At 48.4% G+C, this 18,123-nt stretch overlaps 1 long non-coding RNA gene across 1 annotated transcript; it reads left to right on the forward strand.

The window, feature by feature from the left end:
• The first annotated feature begins 13,272 nt into the window (after positions 1–13,272).
• LOC145713942 (uncharacterized) lies at positions 13,273–17,725 on the forward strand. Its single transcript, XR_014136736.1, has 3 exons — positions 13,273–13,372; positions 14,404–14,477; positions 17,556–17,725. It is a non-coding gene; the product is annotated as an uncharacterized LOC145713942 (long non-coding RNA).
• Positions 17,726–18,123: the final 398 nt, after the last annotated feature.

An 18,123-nucleotide genomic window follows, 5' to 3' on the forward strand; every position in this document is an offset into this window, starting at 1 on the left:
CAAGTGAGGAGCCAGCACCTCTGTGTTTGGGGCAACAAACTGGAAACATTGAAAAGAAAAACCAATTAAAACTTGGAGAGGAGGTAATAAAGCATGAAACTAGGTGGCAGAGGAAGGGCAGAGAAGACACAGTGCTTGCCTCCGGTGAGAGAGCCTGAGGGGGGACAGACTGGGAAGGAGGCTTTTCCCTGAATGCCTTTTGGTACCTTTTGAGCTCTGCACCATGGAAATACCCTGACAATTTCAAAAGGAAATGAAAAACAAAACATTTTTTTTTTTTTTGAAAGAAAACACTGCAGAGGCGCCTGGGTGGCTCAGTCGGTTAAGCATCTGACTCTTGATTTCGGCTCAGGTCACGGTTTCACGGGTCGTGAGATCGAGCCCCGCGTCAGCCTCTGCCCTGACAACACAGGGCCTGCTTGGGATTCTCTCTCTCCCCCTCTCTCTCTGTGCCTCTCCCCTGCTTGTGCTCTCTCTCTCTCTCTCTCTCAAGATAAATGAATAAACTTAAAAAAAAAATAATAAAACACTGCACCTCTGAGTGACATACAGGACAGTCTGATTGTCCTGAGACAGTCAGCTCTTGTCCTGAGAGGTTTCATTTTTTTTTTTTTTTACTGTTTATTTATTTGTGAGTGAGAGAGAGAGAGAGAGAGAGAGAGAGAGAGTGCAAGCAAGGGAGGAGCAGAAAGAGACAGAGACACAGAATCCGAAGCAGGCTCCAGGCTCCGAGCTGTCAGCACAGTGCCCGATGCAGGGATCGAACTCACGAATCGCGAGATCATGACCTGAGCCGAAGTCGGACGCTTAACCGACTGAGCCACCCAGGGGCCCCGTGAGAGGTTTCATTTTACTGGACTCTGCAAACTGGAGCTCACTGTGCCTCATCTGGCTCCAGGGTCTGAGGCCAGTACCCTAGGGTGCAATGTGTCCCCGGCATTGCTTAGCATCACACTATCCCACTGGTTCCCCTGATTTGAACACCGTCTCTGGTTATCCCTCCAAGCCACTGGAGCACGGAAGTCAGCACGTGGTAGAAATACACACACACATGGGCAGGAATCTGATGCAACACTCAGTGAGTCCACAGGTAACTTCCTGGCCCAGGAGCTAGAGCTACGTGGGTACAACTATTTATATTTGTGCCAGAGCAGAAGCCTCGTGTTTGGGACGGCGGCTACTGAATGATCCGGGTACGTGGCAAGGGGAAGAGACCAAGGCAGGTGAGGCTCTCCATATCACTCAGCCACAGTCCTTGGAATGTTCCCGACAGAAGGCTCACTGGGCCGACGGAGGAGGTGGAGCGGGAGAGCCAAGTCAACTGTCGTGTTCCTCTTGCCTGATGCAACAATCCAAGGATGATCTTGGCGGAGAAAGCCTGACATAAATCAGCGACTATAGAGCGAGTGACATCATAAAACGAGGCAAGATGCCTTTTGATCTCATTTCACTTAGCATGATGCCCTCAAGGTTCATGCTACTATGTCGTGGCGTAGGGCAGGATTTCCTTCCTTTTGAAGTCCGAATAATATTCCATTGTATGTACACACCTCGTTTTCCTTATCCATTGACCCATCGCCGGTCACGTGGGTTGCTTCCCCGTTTTAACTCTGGTGAATAATCCTGCCGTGAACACTGGTGTGCAAATAACTCTTCAAGACCCTGCTTTCGATTCTTTTGGGTATGTATACCAGAGGTGGAAATGCTGGATCCTATGGTAGTTCTTTTTTTTCTTTATGTTTATCTTTGAAAGAGAGAGACAGACAGACAGAGTGCGAGAGGGGGAGGGGCAGAGAGAGAGAGGGAGACACAGAATCAGAAGCAGGCTCCAGGCTCCGAGCTGTCAGCACAGAGCCCAACGCATGGCTCGAACTCACAAACAGTGAGATCATGACCTGAGCCAAAATCGGACACCTAATGGACTGAGCCACCCAGGTGCCCCGCCCCTTGCCCCTTTCTGAATGGGTTTGTTGTTGTTGAGTTTTAGGAGTTCTCTATGTATTCTGGATAATAATCTTTTCAGATACATGATTTGCAAATATTTTCTCCCATTTTGGGGTTTGCCGTTTTATTCTGCTGATCATGTCCTTTGATGCACGATATTTAAAAATTTTCATGAAACCCAATTTGTCTATTTTTTCTTGTTGTTCCTTGTGTCATATCCGAGAAGTCATTGCCAAATCCAATGTCATAAAGCATTTGTCCGATGCTTTCTTCTAAGAATTTTATTTTAGATCCTTGATCTGTTTTGAATTCGTTTTTGTATATGCTGTTAGGTAAGGGTCCACCTTCGTTCTTTTGTGGGTGGATATCCAGTTTCCCAGCACCATTCGTTGAAAAGCCTGTTCTTTCCCCCATTGAATAGTTTTGGCACCCTTGCCAAAAATAATTTGCCCTTCTATGTAAGGGTTCATTTCTGCACTCTATTCTATTCCATTGGGCTCTATGTCCATCTTAATGCCAGCACCACACTGTTTTAATTACTATAGCTTTGTAATAAGCTTTGAAATCAGAAAGTGTATCTTCCAGTTTTGTTTTTCTTTTCCAAGATTGTTTTGGCGATTTGGGGTCCCTTAAGATTCTGCTTACTGTCTTTTGCCATTGGATATAACAACAAGAAATCTTGGCCACTCAAGATGGAGGGGATGCTTTGGGGGGACAGAGACAAAGGAGGCTTTCTGCCTTCTGAAGGGAAAGAAGGACACAGAGGTTGCGACTTTCTCTAATCCAGAAGTTCTTAGGATGGGGTACAAGGAATACTCCTCAGGGGGTTGCAAACACACCAAAACTGAGGGCATAACTGTAGGCCCATCCCAAGGGCATTTTCCCCCTGGGAATAAAGTCCACAACTATTTTATCAATTTCTCAAAAGACTGTGGGACCCATTGATGGTTAGGAACCACTGCCTTTGACTGCTTTCTCTTCTGGTGTCCCTCTCCTCTTCCTGTACCTGGCCCCCTTGGGAGACCAGATCTGAGCTCCAGCCATACTTTGGGAGTATGGGAGTGGAGGGGTGGGGAAATCTGGTTAAAACTTGGGGTTCTCCATGTACCCCTCCAATTCCTTACACTTTTAGCCCCACCTCACTGGGAAAACTGCAGCAGGGGGTGTGAGGGTCGGGGCTTGTGGGGCTCAAGCTCGGACAGGAGGTGAGGGCAGCGAGGGCAGCGTGCTCCTGGAGGCTGGAGCAAAGGAACAGTAAATGCTAGGAGAAAATCGTGGCCCTTACTGGTGCTGCCCCAGGGAAGAAAGGAACGAAGGTGCTCTCTTTGGTCCTTTGGCTTTGACCTTCTGAGCTGCTTGCACCCTGGAGAACTGTGCCCAGATGAGCATGGACATCGGGCTGGAAAGACCATCCCAGGGTGAAGGCCCAGGCCTGGCCAGTTGAGAAACGTCAAGAGTTCCTTCACTCCCATGTGCCTAATGGGAGCCTCCATCGTCCCGAGGGCCTTCACACCAGGCTCCCACAAGCCCACCGAGCCAGGAGGTGGGCCTTAGGCAAACAATAGAATAGGTAATAGAAACAATTTCAATGGAAACTCCAGTGTAATGCTTTCTCTTTCTCATGCCCCCTTCTCCCAATCAAAATCCTCTTGCAGACCAACCAATCTCAACATCCCTCTCTGTGGGTAGAAAAGACTTAGACACCTAAATGTATCTTCTCCCAGGTGCTTCGTCCCAGAGAACGTGGAGCTTTAGGTCAGCGAAAACCCTCACATTCTGCATGTGCATGGGAGAGACTTAGGGTCAGGGAGTCCTTTTTTCCTGGCGCCCCTTAAATCAGGTTTTCATTTCCGTTTTAGTCCCCAGAGTGGTGCGTCTCACGTGAGGGCTGCACTTCATTTCCCCAAATCTGGTTAAACATATGGGTGCCTGAGACAAAATCAGCAAGGGTGAAGAAGAACTCAGTAACATCGCCGACCAACTAGATCTAACTGACATTTCTAGAACACTCCGCCCACTCCAACAAAATACACATCCCCCTCCTCCACCAAGTGTACAAAGAACATTCCAAAAGGGGCCATATCTTGGGCTACAGAACAAACCTCAGTACATTTAAAAGCATTCAGGGGCACCTGGGTGGCTCAGTCAGTTGAGCCTCGTGACTCTTTATTTTGGCTCAGGTCATGATCCCAGGGTCACCGGGTCAAGACCCGCATCGGGCTCTGCACTAAGCATGGAGCCTGCTTAAGATTCTTTCTCTATCCCTCTACCCCTTCCCCCTGCTCATGCTCTCTTTCTTTCTCTCTGAAATAAAAATAAAATAAATAAAATTTAACAGCGTTGAAATCATATGGCGTATGTTCTCTGCCTACAATGGAATCAAACTAGAAGTCAATAACAGAAAGTTAAGAGAAAGTATCTAAATAGTTGGAAACTCAACAACAGATTTGTAAGTAATCCATGGGTCAAAGAGGAAGATTCAAGGGAAATGAGAAAATATTTCGAACTGAATGAAAATGAAAATGCAACGTATCAAAATGCATGGGGTGCAGCTAAAGCAGTGCCGAGAGGGAAACTGATAGCACTAAACTGCTTATATAAGAAAAGAAGAAAGGTCTCAAATCAATCGTCTAATTTTCTACCTCAGGAAATTACAAAAAGAACAAAATAAACCTAAGGCAGACAGAAACAAGGAAATAATAAGAGCAGAAATCAATGCAATTGAAAACAGAATAAAAAAAGAAAAAGAAAAAGAAAAAAGCAATGAAATCAAAAGCAGTTTCTTTGAAAAGACAAGTGAAAATGATGGACGTCTGGCAAGACTGACAAAGAAAGAGAAAGACACAAATTACTAATATCAAGAATGAAACTGGGGATATCAACACAGACACGGTGGGTATCAAAGGAATAGTAAGGGAACACTTCTAACAGCTCTGCACATAAATTTGACAGTTCAGTTGAAATGTTCCAGCTCCTTGAAAATCACAAGCTTCTAAAGCTCACTCAAGAAGAACTAGATAATCCAAATAGTTCCATAATTATTAAAGAGATTAAATAAGTAATTTAGAACATTCTCCAAGAAAGCTCAGACCCAGCTGGCTTCGTTGGCGTATTCAACCAAACATGCAAAAAAAAAAAAAAATGATAACACCAGTTCTACATAATGTCTTTCAAAAAATAAAGGGGGAAGAAGTACTTCTCTACTTATTTTATGAGACCAACATTAGCCGGATACCAAAACCAGACGAAGATCGTCCAAAAATCAATCAATCAAACCACAGGCCATACCCCCATGAATATAGGTTCAAAAATTCTCAACGATGTATTGGAAAATAGAATTCAGTAACATATAAAGAATAATATACTACAACCAAGTGGGGTTATCCAATAATTTGATGTCAGGAAGATTCTATATTTGAAAAATCCATCGATGTAATCCACCATATTAACAGTTTAAAGAAGAAAATATAGATGCCTGGGCCTCAGGTTGAGGCCAAGCAAATCAGCGTCTCTGGGAACAGAAGTAGGAAACCTGAATTTGAACACCCTTCCCTGCTCCCCAGGGTTTCTGGGGATGTTTCAAGAACTACAACCCTTCAGGATAAAGATTGCCTTTCTTAGCTTGGCATGCGAGGCTCTTCATTAGCAGGTCCCTGCTTACCACTCTGCCCTCATTGTTTCTCTCTTCCTTTTTTTGTTTAAAAATTTTTTTAACATTTATTTATTTTTGAGAGACAGAGAGTCAGAGCATGAGTGGGCGAGGGGCAGAGAGAGGGAAACACAGAATCCGAGGCAGACTCCAGGCTCCGAGCTGTCAGCACAGAGTCTGACACGGAGCTGGAACCCATGAACCATGAGAATCGTGACCTGGGCCGAAGTCGGCTGCTTAACCGACTGAGCCACCCAGGCACCCCTCTCTCTTGCCTTTTAAAGCTGGGGAAACAGTCAACAACATAGGGTTACCACCATCTTCCAAACACAGACCGTGCAACCCCATCTGCCTGTTCCAGAGCCCTCTCTGGCCTTAGCCTAGCCCAGCCTAGCCTTTGGCTTGCAGATTCTCTTTTTTCACAACTTAGCTCAAATATCACCTTCTCTGGGACCCCATCCCTGACCTCCCAGGCTGGTCCCGGTGCCCTTCTTGGGGATCCCACAGTCTCCTTGGGCTTTCTTCTCTGAGACCCCTGGCCAAACTGCACTGGGATTGACTGTTACTTGTCTACCTTACCCGTGTCTTTCAGGCACGGCCAACACAGAGTAAATAGGTGCCCAGCGCTTAGCACTTAGCGGCAAGGCAAGTGTCCCTCAAACAACTGTAGGGCAAAGGGCACCAAGCAATGGACACCTCTGGAAATTCCTCCAAGGCCAAGTGGCTAGTGACAGACATCTGGAACCCCTCCTCCATAGCAGAAGGCCGAGTGGGATTTAGTTCTGAGCCTCATTCCCCCAGCTGCGCCTTACTTTTGTGTGGTCCTTCATCCGTGTGGAGGCAGCAGTAGGCCAAGGGCAAGACCCCGGATGACGGTCTACTATCTATTTTAAGTGAGGGGGGAGGCGAGGCTAAAGGGAAGACAGGTGTAAGCCATTTAGCGAAACTGCAGGCTTAGAACAGTGATTCTCAACGGGAGGGTTTTACCGCCCAGGGACCTCTGCCAAAGTCTGGAGACAATTTTGACCGTTTCATGGGGGTGTGGGGAAGTGTGCTACTGGCCGCTCGTGGGTTGAGGGCAGGGATACTGGTAAACATCTTCTAGTGCACAGGAGAGTCTCCCTCTGCCCCCAGGTATCCAGCCCCAATGTCAATAATCTGAAGTTGAGAAAGCCTGGATCAGAGACGCGTGAGACAGGTGGCTCAGAACTGCCCCGGATGTGGAAGAGATCTTGTCTGCCACAGTGGCCTGAATAACGGTATGGACTCACATGCCTTGGCTCCATGAATGAATTGGATAACCCTGAAGGTATGCAATGGGTAGCCGGTCTCACAGTTTTGGAATGATTTGTAGGTAAAGGCCCTCTAGCATAGTCCCATTCGCAGACTGTTTGCAAATAAGTGACTTTCAAGTAAAACAACAACCCCAAATAGTGCCTAACGGGACGACACTAAGTAGAGGTTCCCTTGACTTTTTTTTTAAAATAATTTCCTTTTCTTTTTCTTTTTAATTTTGTGAAAGTACTCCTCACACCCATCGCGGGGCTCGAACTCACGACTCCGAGATCAAGAGTCACCCGCTCTACTGGCTGAGCCTGCTAGGTACCTACTCCCCCTTGATTTTTATGAATGAATAGATCAGGTAGAGTAATCAAAACATAACCAGCATGCAAATGATGCTGCTTCTGAACTAGATGAAGCCATTTTTATTCAGATGGTTAATTTCCATAGCTGACTCCTTTTTTTATAGTTAAGTTTACAAGGGTAAACTTCAGCCGCCTCTCCTCCTCGTGTAGAGTGGATTATGGTTCTTGCAATTAATGAGATTTTGCTCCGCTTTTCAGACGTCCAGCCAAGGTTCCGTTTTCATGTTAAGTGAAGACTTTGAGACCAAACCGTGTAGGAAAAAAGTATATGTGTGTAAGATACATTTATATCTCCATTTATGTAATTCCAACTAGCACACGCACACGCACCACACTCGATATTTTCCAGCAGTGGGGGAACCATGGCCAGCTCAAGAAGACGGTGTTAGAAAGTTCCTCTAGGATTTGGGCTCGCGTTCTGTGATTTGGGGAGGGTTTCAGGAAGGCGGGGCTTGCTCTAGATTGGATACTATTAGGAAGCAAGGCCACTTCTATGATGGGAGATTCCAATAAATCTTATCTCGAAGGAAGGCAGACCAGAGCGAGGCTAAAATTGTACTTGGTAAAGCAGCAGCAGCCACGTAGGAAGCCAAGAGAGGGGGATGTTTGGTCATTTCTGTGGTTTAGACAACGTTCGTGTTTTGTCCGGGCTCAGACATGATTAAGGAGGGGTCTTGTTTTTGCCTTGGTCCATTACTGTCACAGAGCAGCCTTGTCTGATGTTGCTGTTTGTGAAATTGTTTATGTTCAACAGGAGAACACCAAGGCCTAGCTGTGCGCACAGGGCCAGTGGCTCGCCAAACCAAAGCCATCCTGGCAGGGGATGCTTTTCTCTTTCTCAATATATTCTATTGTATATATTCTATGAATATGTTATAGACACATACATGTATGTATATCCGTATTCCCATACCAGACTCAACTACTATTAGCCTAGTGTTCTTTGCCCCAGTCATTTCATCAGTGCCCTGGCTTTCATTTGTTGGTTTTCATTTTTTTTTTAATGTCTATTTATTTTTGAGACAGAGAGAGCATGAGCAGGGGAGGGGCAGAGAGAGAGAGGGGGACAGAGGATCCAAAGCGGGCTCCATGCTGACCGCAGTGAACCCAGGGTGGGGCTTGAACTCATAAACTGCGAGATCATGACCTGAGCTGAAGTTGGACCCTCAACTGACTGAGCCACCCAGGCGTCCCACATTTATTGGTTTTCTTTGCATAAAGACCTTCAGCCTACGATTTGGTTACTTTAGAAAACACGGATCTCCCCTCCCTGCCCCGGAACATGCACAAAGTTAGTACATTCACGAGCATCCTTCTTATCTCTGCCCTCAACCCATGGTCCTTCTCCCTTCCGACCTGCCCACCTATCTGTATCTCCACGTGCGTTAGAAGATTTTCCTACTTGAGAACGCCACAGTATGGGTTCTTTCCCGGGGCAGGGGTGGGGGGTGGATTGCATTTTGGCAGCTGAGGGGACCTAGCTGGTCCCCACCCCACACAGTAGAAAGGAGGCCGTAAACGAAAAGAAGGACGGAAGTTGTGGCTTGGCAAATGAGGGGAGGGGCAGGCATCCTGAAGTTATACCACTCAGATTTTGGGCCACCTCGGTTTCTGGTTGAGGATTGGGGGATGTCCAGGTTGATGGAGCAGGAGGCGCGAAACCGAACTTGTGACCGCATAGGGGGCCCCATCATCCCCTGGCTCATTAGCTGATCGTCATCTTACAGACTGAAAAGGGGAGCTCTGTGTGAGCATATGCTGGTTTACTGTCGAGGATGGAGGGAGTGTCCGGAGAACAGTCCCGTGGACATTTCCTCTAGAAAGCCTTCCCTGACCCCTCCATTGGATGAGGTCGTCCCTATTATGGTCTCTTTCAAAGCAGTCCTTTGGGGCCAGACAAGACTTTGGCTTCTAACCTGGTTATACCATGCTTCTTGGTTTGTCTGAAGCTGTTTCTATACCTTTGTTTTAATTTTTTTGTTTCAGAGAGTGGGGAGGGGCAAAAAGAAAGAGAGAGAGAGAGAGAGAGAGAGAGAGAGAGAGAGAATCTAAAGCAGGCTCCATGCTCAGCTCAGAGCCCGACGCGGAGCTTGAACCCACGACCCTGGAATCGTGACCTGAGCTGAAATCAAGAGTCGGTTGCTCAACTGTTTTTACACCTTTAAAGAGGTGTTAAAAATAGTGTCCTCTTTGTGAGATTTGTTGTGAAAGTGAGAGAAAATGGCACAGTTCTTGGCACATAGTGGATGCCTAAAACGTGGTAGTTCCCATCGTCATCACCATCATCCCCATCATCATCATCATCATCAATCTGCTTGCTCTGCTGTGCTCAACTGAGCACTCAGCAATGAATAAGAAGGGTGAGGAATGTACCATGACAAGATGAGTCGTCCACAAAGGCCACTAAAAGAAGTCTTCTCTCCCTCCTTACCCATATCCTCTGTTCCCTCCTTCCCTTAGCCAAGAGCTGGTGTGGTCTCCCCTCATTGAGAATCTACTCTTAGCTAAGATTGAGGTTGTAACAGGGAGTCTGGTTTAAGCAGAAGGAATAAATCCCTAAGGGCGAAATAAGTACCAATCAGTGGATAGGAAAGAACTGGATGGGGAAGATTCACCGCAGTGCCCTCCGAATCCCAGCCTACTGTACACACGCGAAAAAAGTGAGTTTTGGTCAGAAAGAGTTATTAAAGTAACATGGTCCTAGTAGGACACGGTCATTGCCACTGACAAGCTGCCAGTGGGAGTTCCAAGCTTTCCGGCTAAGATGTCCCTGATCTTTGCTCCTAAGACTTTCGTTAAAAAGTTACTATTCTGTAAACAAATTCATAAATGCAGGCTGGTGTTTCAAGGACTTTTAAGGGGACCCCTTCTGTAATCTCACCTTGTAATTTGCCTAATTTGTACTTTTGATTAAAAAAAAAAAAAAGCCCTTAGGGGCACCCAGGTGGCTCAGTTGGTTGAGCCTCCAACTCTTGATTTCGGCTCAGGTCATGATCTCATGGTCCAGTTAATGAGTTTGAACCCTGAGTCAGCTTCTTTGCTGATAGCGCGGAGCCTGCTTGGGATTCTCTCTCCCTCTTTCTCTGTCCCTCCTGTGCGTGCACGTACATGTGCGTGATCTCTCTCTCTCTCTCTCTCTCTCTCTCTCTCTCTCTCTCTCCAAATAAATAAGGGGTGCCTGGGTGGCTCAGTCGGTTAAGCGTCCGACTTCGGCTCAGGTCACGATCTCGCAGTCCGTGCGTTCGAGCCCCGCGTCGGGCTCGGTGCTGACAGCTCGGAGCCTGGAGCCTGCTTCGGATTCTGTGTCTCCCTCTCTCTCTTCCCCTCCACCACTCATGCTCCGTCTCTAAACGTTAAGAAAATTAAAAAAAAAAAAAATAAACATTAAGAAATTAAAAAAATAAATAAAATAAACATTAAAAACAATAAAAAACGATAAAAAATTTAAAAACAATAAAAAAAGCCCTTATGGATTCCTTTCACCTCTCTGTCCTCCTTCTGCCCCCTCTCTTTAACACCGCCTGAGTCCCCCCAGCTCAGAATGTCACCACAGCCTCATGCCTTTTTATTTCCCTGCCACAGGGCTGACTTAGAGGGTCCTTGAAAACAGGGGGCAACCTCTGGTTTTAATAGTAGCTACGTTTCATCCGCTGCGTTCTACAAGCCACACACCATGTCTTGTCTCTTTTTCTTCGCCAACTGTAAACATTTTTTGAAGGACAGAGTCACAGGAAGTTGTGAAGATAGCACAGGGAGTTCTTTGCTTAGTTTGCCCCAGTGGCTAAATCTCCTATTACTACAGCACAATGTCAAAACCAGGAAGCCGGCGCTGGTACAATGTGTGTGTGTGTGTGTGTGTGTGTGTGTGTGTGTGTGCGCGCGCGCGCGCGCGTGTAGTTCTGTGTCATTTTACCACCTGTGTAACCACCACCGCGACCAAGATACCACAGGAATTCTCCCCCGAGCTACCCTTGTATAGTTCCCCGCCCTCCATCCTTCACCCCTGGAAACTACTAATCTGTTCTCCAGTCTCTATAATTTTGTCACTTCGAGAATGTTACATAAATGGAATCATACAGTATGTGGCCTTTAGAGGTTGGCTTTTCCCCCACAGCATAATGCCCTTGATGGCCATCCAAGTCACTGAGTGCATTCGTAGTTTGATTTCCTCTTTCATTTATGGGTGGTGCTTTGGTATCTAGTTTAAGAATTCCCTCAGGCCCTTGATTCTGGAGATTTTCTCTGACGTGTTCTCACCTGCCACTCTAGAGAATGGGGGCGAATCCTCCCTTCCCTGAAGCCCCATGGCCAACCCACCAAAATGGCCTGGGGATTGCACTTCCCCCAAGCGTCTAGACTCTTGCGCTGCCTTCCATCTTCCCCACACCATATGGATCGAGGCTTCCGACTTTGCTTCCCACCCGAATGACTGTAAGCGGCTTTCCAAGTGTCCTCCCCACATCCACTCTTGGCTGCTCCCCCCCACCCCCCGCCAAAGCCAATGCAAACCTGATTCTGTCTGTCCCCTGTCAGGAGCCCTTCCGTGGCTCCTCAAGGTTTTAAGGCTGCAACCGAATGCTTCTCGTTGTTTAGGCCTGTGAGGCCCTGCCTGTCTGGCCCCTCCTTGCCTATCTCCCAGAATTCACTTTGAGTCTCATTCTCCTTACTTCACCAGGCCCCGCTTTGTGTTTGTGGAAAGCACCACCCTGCGTGCCCCCGCCCCAGCCTTCACTTGTCGTGTCCCCCACAAGACAACGCTTCCTCCCTTCCCGCCTCTCAGCCCAGCCAAATCCTGCTCACCCTTTGGGTTTCACCTTTTCAGGAAAGCCTTCCCTGACCCCTGCCTTGAGTGAGGGCCTTCCCATTAGTCTCCTTCAAAGCATTTAGCGTAACTGTAGTTAATTAGTTATGCGTGAAATGAATGAATCTCTGTCGCTTCCGCTGATCGGACTGTGAGCTCCCCCAAGAGCCCATGGCCGTCTAGTTGGCCGTCGGGTCTCCAGCTGCCGGAGAAGCCGCAGCAGCTCTTTGCGGCTGCGCCACAGATTCCTGTGCAGCGCGCGAAAGAAGGGAGGGAGAACCAACTGGGCCTAAGTTACTGACTGTCGCTTTAAAAGACGGGGAGGAACTTCTGGAACCCCGTGGAGGGGGTGGAGGGGGGAGGGATTGCCGAATCTACAGCTGGGTGTTCAGGAGGCCTCACTGCGAGCTCTCAGGCTCCTCGGTTCCCTCTTCAAAGCTTCCTTCACGGGTGAGAGGCCCTGCGAAGGGAGAAGGTTTTTATGAGGTGCTAGGGACCCATTTTTGAGTCTTACATGTTTGCAGAATGTTGGCAGTTTCTTCAGGACACTTAGGTTTCAGGTTTGGCAGCACTAACTGGAAAGCATCTGTGGGTCTTTAAGAAGGAGGGTGCGGCCTCATGGCAATGAGAGGCCTCTTTTAACCACCTTATCTAAGGGAGCCCCCTCGGGTCCCCCTGTCCCCCTCCTCCCACTTAGGCCGGAAGCTCCGGAAGGCTCAGAGCCTGCCGGGTCGCCCAGCACATAACAGGCACCTGATAAATATTCATGAAGTGAAGGAATGGGCAGCGAGTGAACGAAGGAATGAGCAAACGTTGTGGTTAGGCGAGTTGCCAAAGGTTCCGCGAGTTGCCTGGAAGCCGACTGGCTGGCCTGAGCCTGTGTCCTCGTCCTCATACGTCCTGCCTGCCTTGCACCTTGCCCGGGCCCTCTGGCCCCTCATCCCAGACTGACTGGCAACCCCGAGGGTGGGAGCAGTGGCCCTGGGGACACAGCATGGGGCCAGGCACAGGGGGGCTTTTCAGTAAGGGCTGGCTGCAAAGTCCTCACCGCCCACCCCCTCTCCCCCACGCCCCCATTCGAACCTTCCCCAGGCCGGAGCGCTCTCTGCTTTCCTGCAAATGAAGACTCCAAGCAGCTTGTCTTCTCAGAGACCGGGTGGGGGTGGCAGTGGGGAGAAGGGGCCCTTGGGGGAAAGCATCCAGCCTGGGGGGACAGGGTGGGGCCGCGTAGGACTGCCATCCCCTCCTCAGCCTGGGTTCTGGAAAGGCCCTGGCTTGTTCTCCTCAGCCTCTGAGTGAGTTTCCAGGGACACTCTGGGCTCTCAGGGACAGGTAAGAAGAACAGTGCCCGCCCTACCCCACCCTCAGCTGTCACCACCGAGGATAAGCTGGAAGAGGAGCCTAGGAAGGCCCCAGGGAGCCGCGTGGGAGAGGCACCCGGGGAGACCCAAACCCCAAACTGGTTGCTCTGTCTTTAAATAGGTCACTGAAAGCTCCAGGCCGAAAGGGAGGGAAGCCGTCTCCCAGGGCAGCACCCTGCCCGGCCTGCTGGGACAGCAGCTCCTTCAGAAAGGAAGTTGGGTGGAAAGGCCCGGTGACCTTGGCCGCAATTCCCTCAGGAGAGGCTCCAGGTCCGGGCAGGGAAGAGCTGTGTTTTCTGTGGCTTAGTTTTTCCATTTGGACACCATTCCTGCTGTGGAACATCTCCGGCTCCTGGGTCTGGGCCCGGCCGTGCCGCTGACTCACGGGCCCGGCGAACCTGGGGCAGGCCTCAGCCCTGTCTCCCTTCAGGGTTTGCCCATGGAGGACGGGGCTGCCCCCCGCTCTGCCTGCCTCAGGAGGGTGGTGGGGAGTGAAGGTGGTGACGGGTAGGGAAGTTCTTGGTCCGAGTGACGAGCTTGTCTTCTCTCCAGTCCTCCCTGGTCCCCCAACCTGGCAGCTGGTCTGTCCCATGGGCCCTGCCTCTCCGGCCCATGATGTCTCTGGTGCAACGATTCCCAGGGCAGGGAGCTTTTCCCAGGGGGTGCGAACAAGTGTTCTTCAGAGTCTCAGCCAAAGACACAGCCAAGACCTGTGTCCCGCTGGGGGCAGAACCTTCCTTCTTCCCCCGTTAGAGCTAACCCCTGGTTTAAACACTCTGCCATTATCAGCATTAACAAGCACTTCCTAAGTGCCTCCTGGGCAGGGACTTGGGCTAAGTCATGGGAATACAAGGAGACCTAGGGCACAGTCCCTTCCTCTAACTGGAAGTAATAAGGACAGGAAAGGAGGGAGGCAAGGAAAAAGACCGTGTTTGGGGGGCTGCTTTACAATTTACCATGTGTTTTCATTTTTTCGTTTAATCTTCAAAAATCTGTTTACAGGTGATGAAACGGAATCTCAGAGAGGCCAAGCCATTTGCCTGAGGTCACAAAGCATTTTCAGACCAGGCCCCAAGGTAACCTGATTTTAAATTCAAGGCAATTTCTTCTGTAAAGAGTTACCTTTTTGTGATTGCCAGGACCCCCCCCCCCCACCTCCCCGTTGAGATAGGTAGGAACTGGGGACAATATCGGTCCCTTTACTACCCATTAGCATCTCCTCATGGATTATTAGAGCAGGGCCCAAGAGAAGGGGATAGACAGAGGAAGAGAAAGGACTTTTTTTTTTTTTAATGTTTATTTATTTATTTTTGTGAGAACGAGCTCAAGAGGTGGAGGGACAGAGAGAGAGGGGGACCGTGGAGCCCAGCGTAGGGCTCGAACTCACGGGCTGTGAGATCACGACCTGAGCCGAGCCCGAGAGTCAACACTCAACCGACTAAACCACCCAGGCGCCCCAGAAAGGTCTTCTCTTTTTCAGCTAAACCTTTTATTTTGACCCAGGTTCATGCGCAGTTGTACGAAATAGCACAGAGAGGTTCCATATACCTTTGATCCTGCTTCTCCCAACGGTGGCATCTTGCAAAACTATAGAATGCTGTCACTACCAGGCTGTGGACATCAGCACCGTCAAGGCACAGAACGTTCCCGTCGCCACAGGGATCCCTTCTGTGCTCTTTTTATAGCCACACCCACTTCCTTGCCACCTCAAACCTCCTCAACTTTGGCGATCACTAATCTGTTCTTCATTTCAAGAATGTTCTCCGAGTAGAATCATAGAGTCCGTACCTTTTGGCTTTTTTCACTCGACAGAGTTCTCTGGAAGTTCATCCGGGCTGTTTCATGTGTCGACTTGATCCCTTTTTGTTGCTGAGTGGTTTTCCATGGTATGGATGCATCACTGTGGGCTTAACCTGCTGGGGGACACCTGGGCCCATTCTGGCTTTTGGCTTTTAGGAATAGAGATGCTACGAACATTCGCTGACAGGTGTTTGTGTGAACGTAAGTTTTTATTTCTCCGGGATACATGCCCAAGAGTGTCACTGCCGGATCGTCCGGTAGCTGTGTGTTTATTTTTTGAAGAAGCTGTTCAAACTGCTTTCCAGAGTGGCTGTGCCATTTTACAACCCCACCAGTAACATAGGAGTGATTCAGTTTCTCTAAATCCTCACCAGCATGTGGGGTGCTGTGGCTATTTTTTTTAAAGTAAATTCTACCCCCAGTGTGGGGCTCAAACTCACAACCCCAACATCGAGAGTCCCATGCTCTATGGACTGAGCCAGCCAGGTGCCCCATTTTGTTGTTTGTTTTGACCTTTCTGATAGGTATTGTGGTTTTAGGTTTCATTTTCCTAATGGCCAGTGATATTGAACATTTTCTTTAAGAGTGCAGTTTATTTCTTTAAATTCCAGTTAGTTAACGTACAGTGTAGTCTTGGTTTCAGGAGTAGAACCCAGTGATTCATCTCTTACATATGACACCCAGTGCTCATCCCAACAAGTGCCCTCCTTAATGCCCGTCACCCATTTAGCCCATCCCCCCACCCACCTCTCTCCGTCAACCCTCAGTTTGTTCTCTGTATTTAAGAATCTGTTATGGGAGGTGCCTGGGTGGCTCAGACGGTTAAGTGTCCGACTCTTGGTCTCAGCTCAGTTCATGATCTTGAGGTTCGTGGGATCGAGCCCCGCATGGGGCTCTGTGCTGAGCACGGAGCCTGCTTGGGATTCTCTCTCTCTCTCTGCCCCTCCCCCATTTGCATGCTCACCGTCTCCCTCAAAATAAAGAAACTTAATAAAAAATTTAAAAAAATTAAAACAAAGAGTCTCTTACGGTTTGCCTCCCCCTCTCTCTTTATCTTATTTTTCCTTCCCTTCCCCTATGTTCATCTGTTTTGTCTCTTAAATTCCACGTCTGAGTGAAATCATATGGTTTCTGTCTTTGACTGACTTATTTTGCTTAGCTTAATGCATTCTAATTCCATCCACGTTGTTGCAAAGGGCAAGATTTCATTCTTTCTGATCACCGAGTAATATTGCATTATATATATGCAAATACATATATAATATATATAAATCATGTGCCCTTTGAGTCTGCAGTTTTGTATCCTTTGGATAAATACTTAATAGTGCAAATGACTGCCGGCATTACCTTGATTCCAAAGCCAGACAAAGACCTCGCTACAAAGGAGAACTACGGGCCAATATCCCTGTCAAAAATTCTCGACAAGATACTAGCGAATCAAATTCAACAGTAAGTCACAAGAATTATTCACCGTGATCAAGTGGGATTTACTACTCCTGGGCTCCTGGCTGGTTAAATATTCGCGAATCAATCAGCGTGATACATCACACTCGTAAAAGAAAGGAGAAAAACCATGCGATCCTCTCAATGGGTGCAGAAAAAGCCTTTGACAAAATACAGCATCCTTTCTTGATAAAAACCCTCAACAAAGTAGGGATAGAAGGATCACACCTCAACACCGTAAAGACCGTATGTGAAAGACCCACAGCTAATGTCATTCTCGATGGGGAAAAACAGAGTTTCCCCCTAAGGACAGGACAGGAACATGGCAGGGATGTCCACTCTCACCACTGTTGTTCGGCACAGTCCCGGGAGTGCTAGCCTCGGCAGACCGCAAAAAGAAATAAAAGGTAAACCAATCGGCAAAGACGAAGCCAAACTTTCACTGTTCACAGACGACACGATACTCCACGTGGAAAACGCGAAAGCCTCCATCAAAAAGCTGCTAGAACTGATCCATGAATTCAGCAAAGTCGCAGGATAGAAAATCAGAATGCACAGAAATCGGCGGCATTTCTACACACCAATAATGAGGCAGCAGAAAGAGAAATCAAGGAATCGACCCCCTTTACAATTGCAACAAAAGCCATTAAGGTACCTAGGGATAAACCCCACCAAAGAGGGAAAAGATCTGTACGCTGAACATGTTTTCAAAGTTCTTAGTGGCCATCTGTACATCCTCTTTGCTGAAATGTCTGTTCGTGTTATTTGACCATTTCCTAATTGGGCTGTGTGTTTTCCTGCAGTTGGGCTTGAGAGTTCTTCATGTGTTCTAGATACTTGTCCTGTGTTGGATATGTGGTTTGTAAATATGTTCTCCCAGCCAGTAGCTTGTCTCTTCATCCTCTTGACAGGCTCTTTCAGAGACGGATGGGAGGAGAGGAGAAAAGTGCATCCAGTTCATCTCCCCGGAAGTAGAAGCCACCACAAGGGGGCGCCTGGGTGGCTCAGTCGGTTGAGCGGCTGACTTCAGCTCAGGTCATGATCCCTCGTTCATGAGCTCGAGCCCCGCATCCGCATCCGATGGCTGTGTGTTGACAGCAAGGAGCCTGGAGCCTGCTTTCAGATTCTGTTCCCTACCCCCTGTCCCACCCTCCACCCCCCCCCCCCCCGCCCCCGTGCTCTCGGTCTCTGTTTCTCTCTCAAAAATAAATAAACATTTTAAAAAATTAAAAAAAAAACAAAAACAAAAAGAAGCCACCACAGGAAGGTTTTGTTTGGTAAGGGAGGCAGGAGGGAGAGGAAGAGATCTGGGATACAGATTTATAACCCCGCCTAGGTATGGTGGGCCTGCTTCTGGACCAGGGACCATCGTGAGTCCAGTTTAAGTCATCCCGATGGTCCTGCCTGCCTGAGGTAAGAGGTGTTGAGAGCGATGCATAAAGGGGCAGGTGGGAGGCCCCCAAACATGGCCTTGACCCC

This window comes from Panthera onca, chromosome X (assembly GCF_046562875.1).
Source record: "Panthera onca isolate mPanOnc1 chromosome X, mPanOnc1 haplotype 2, whole genome shotgun sequence".
NCBI classification, from domain to species: Eukaryota; Metazoa; Chordata; class Mammalia; order Carnivora; family Felidae; genus Panthera; species Panthera onca.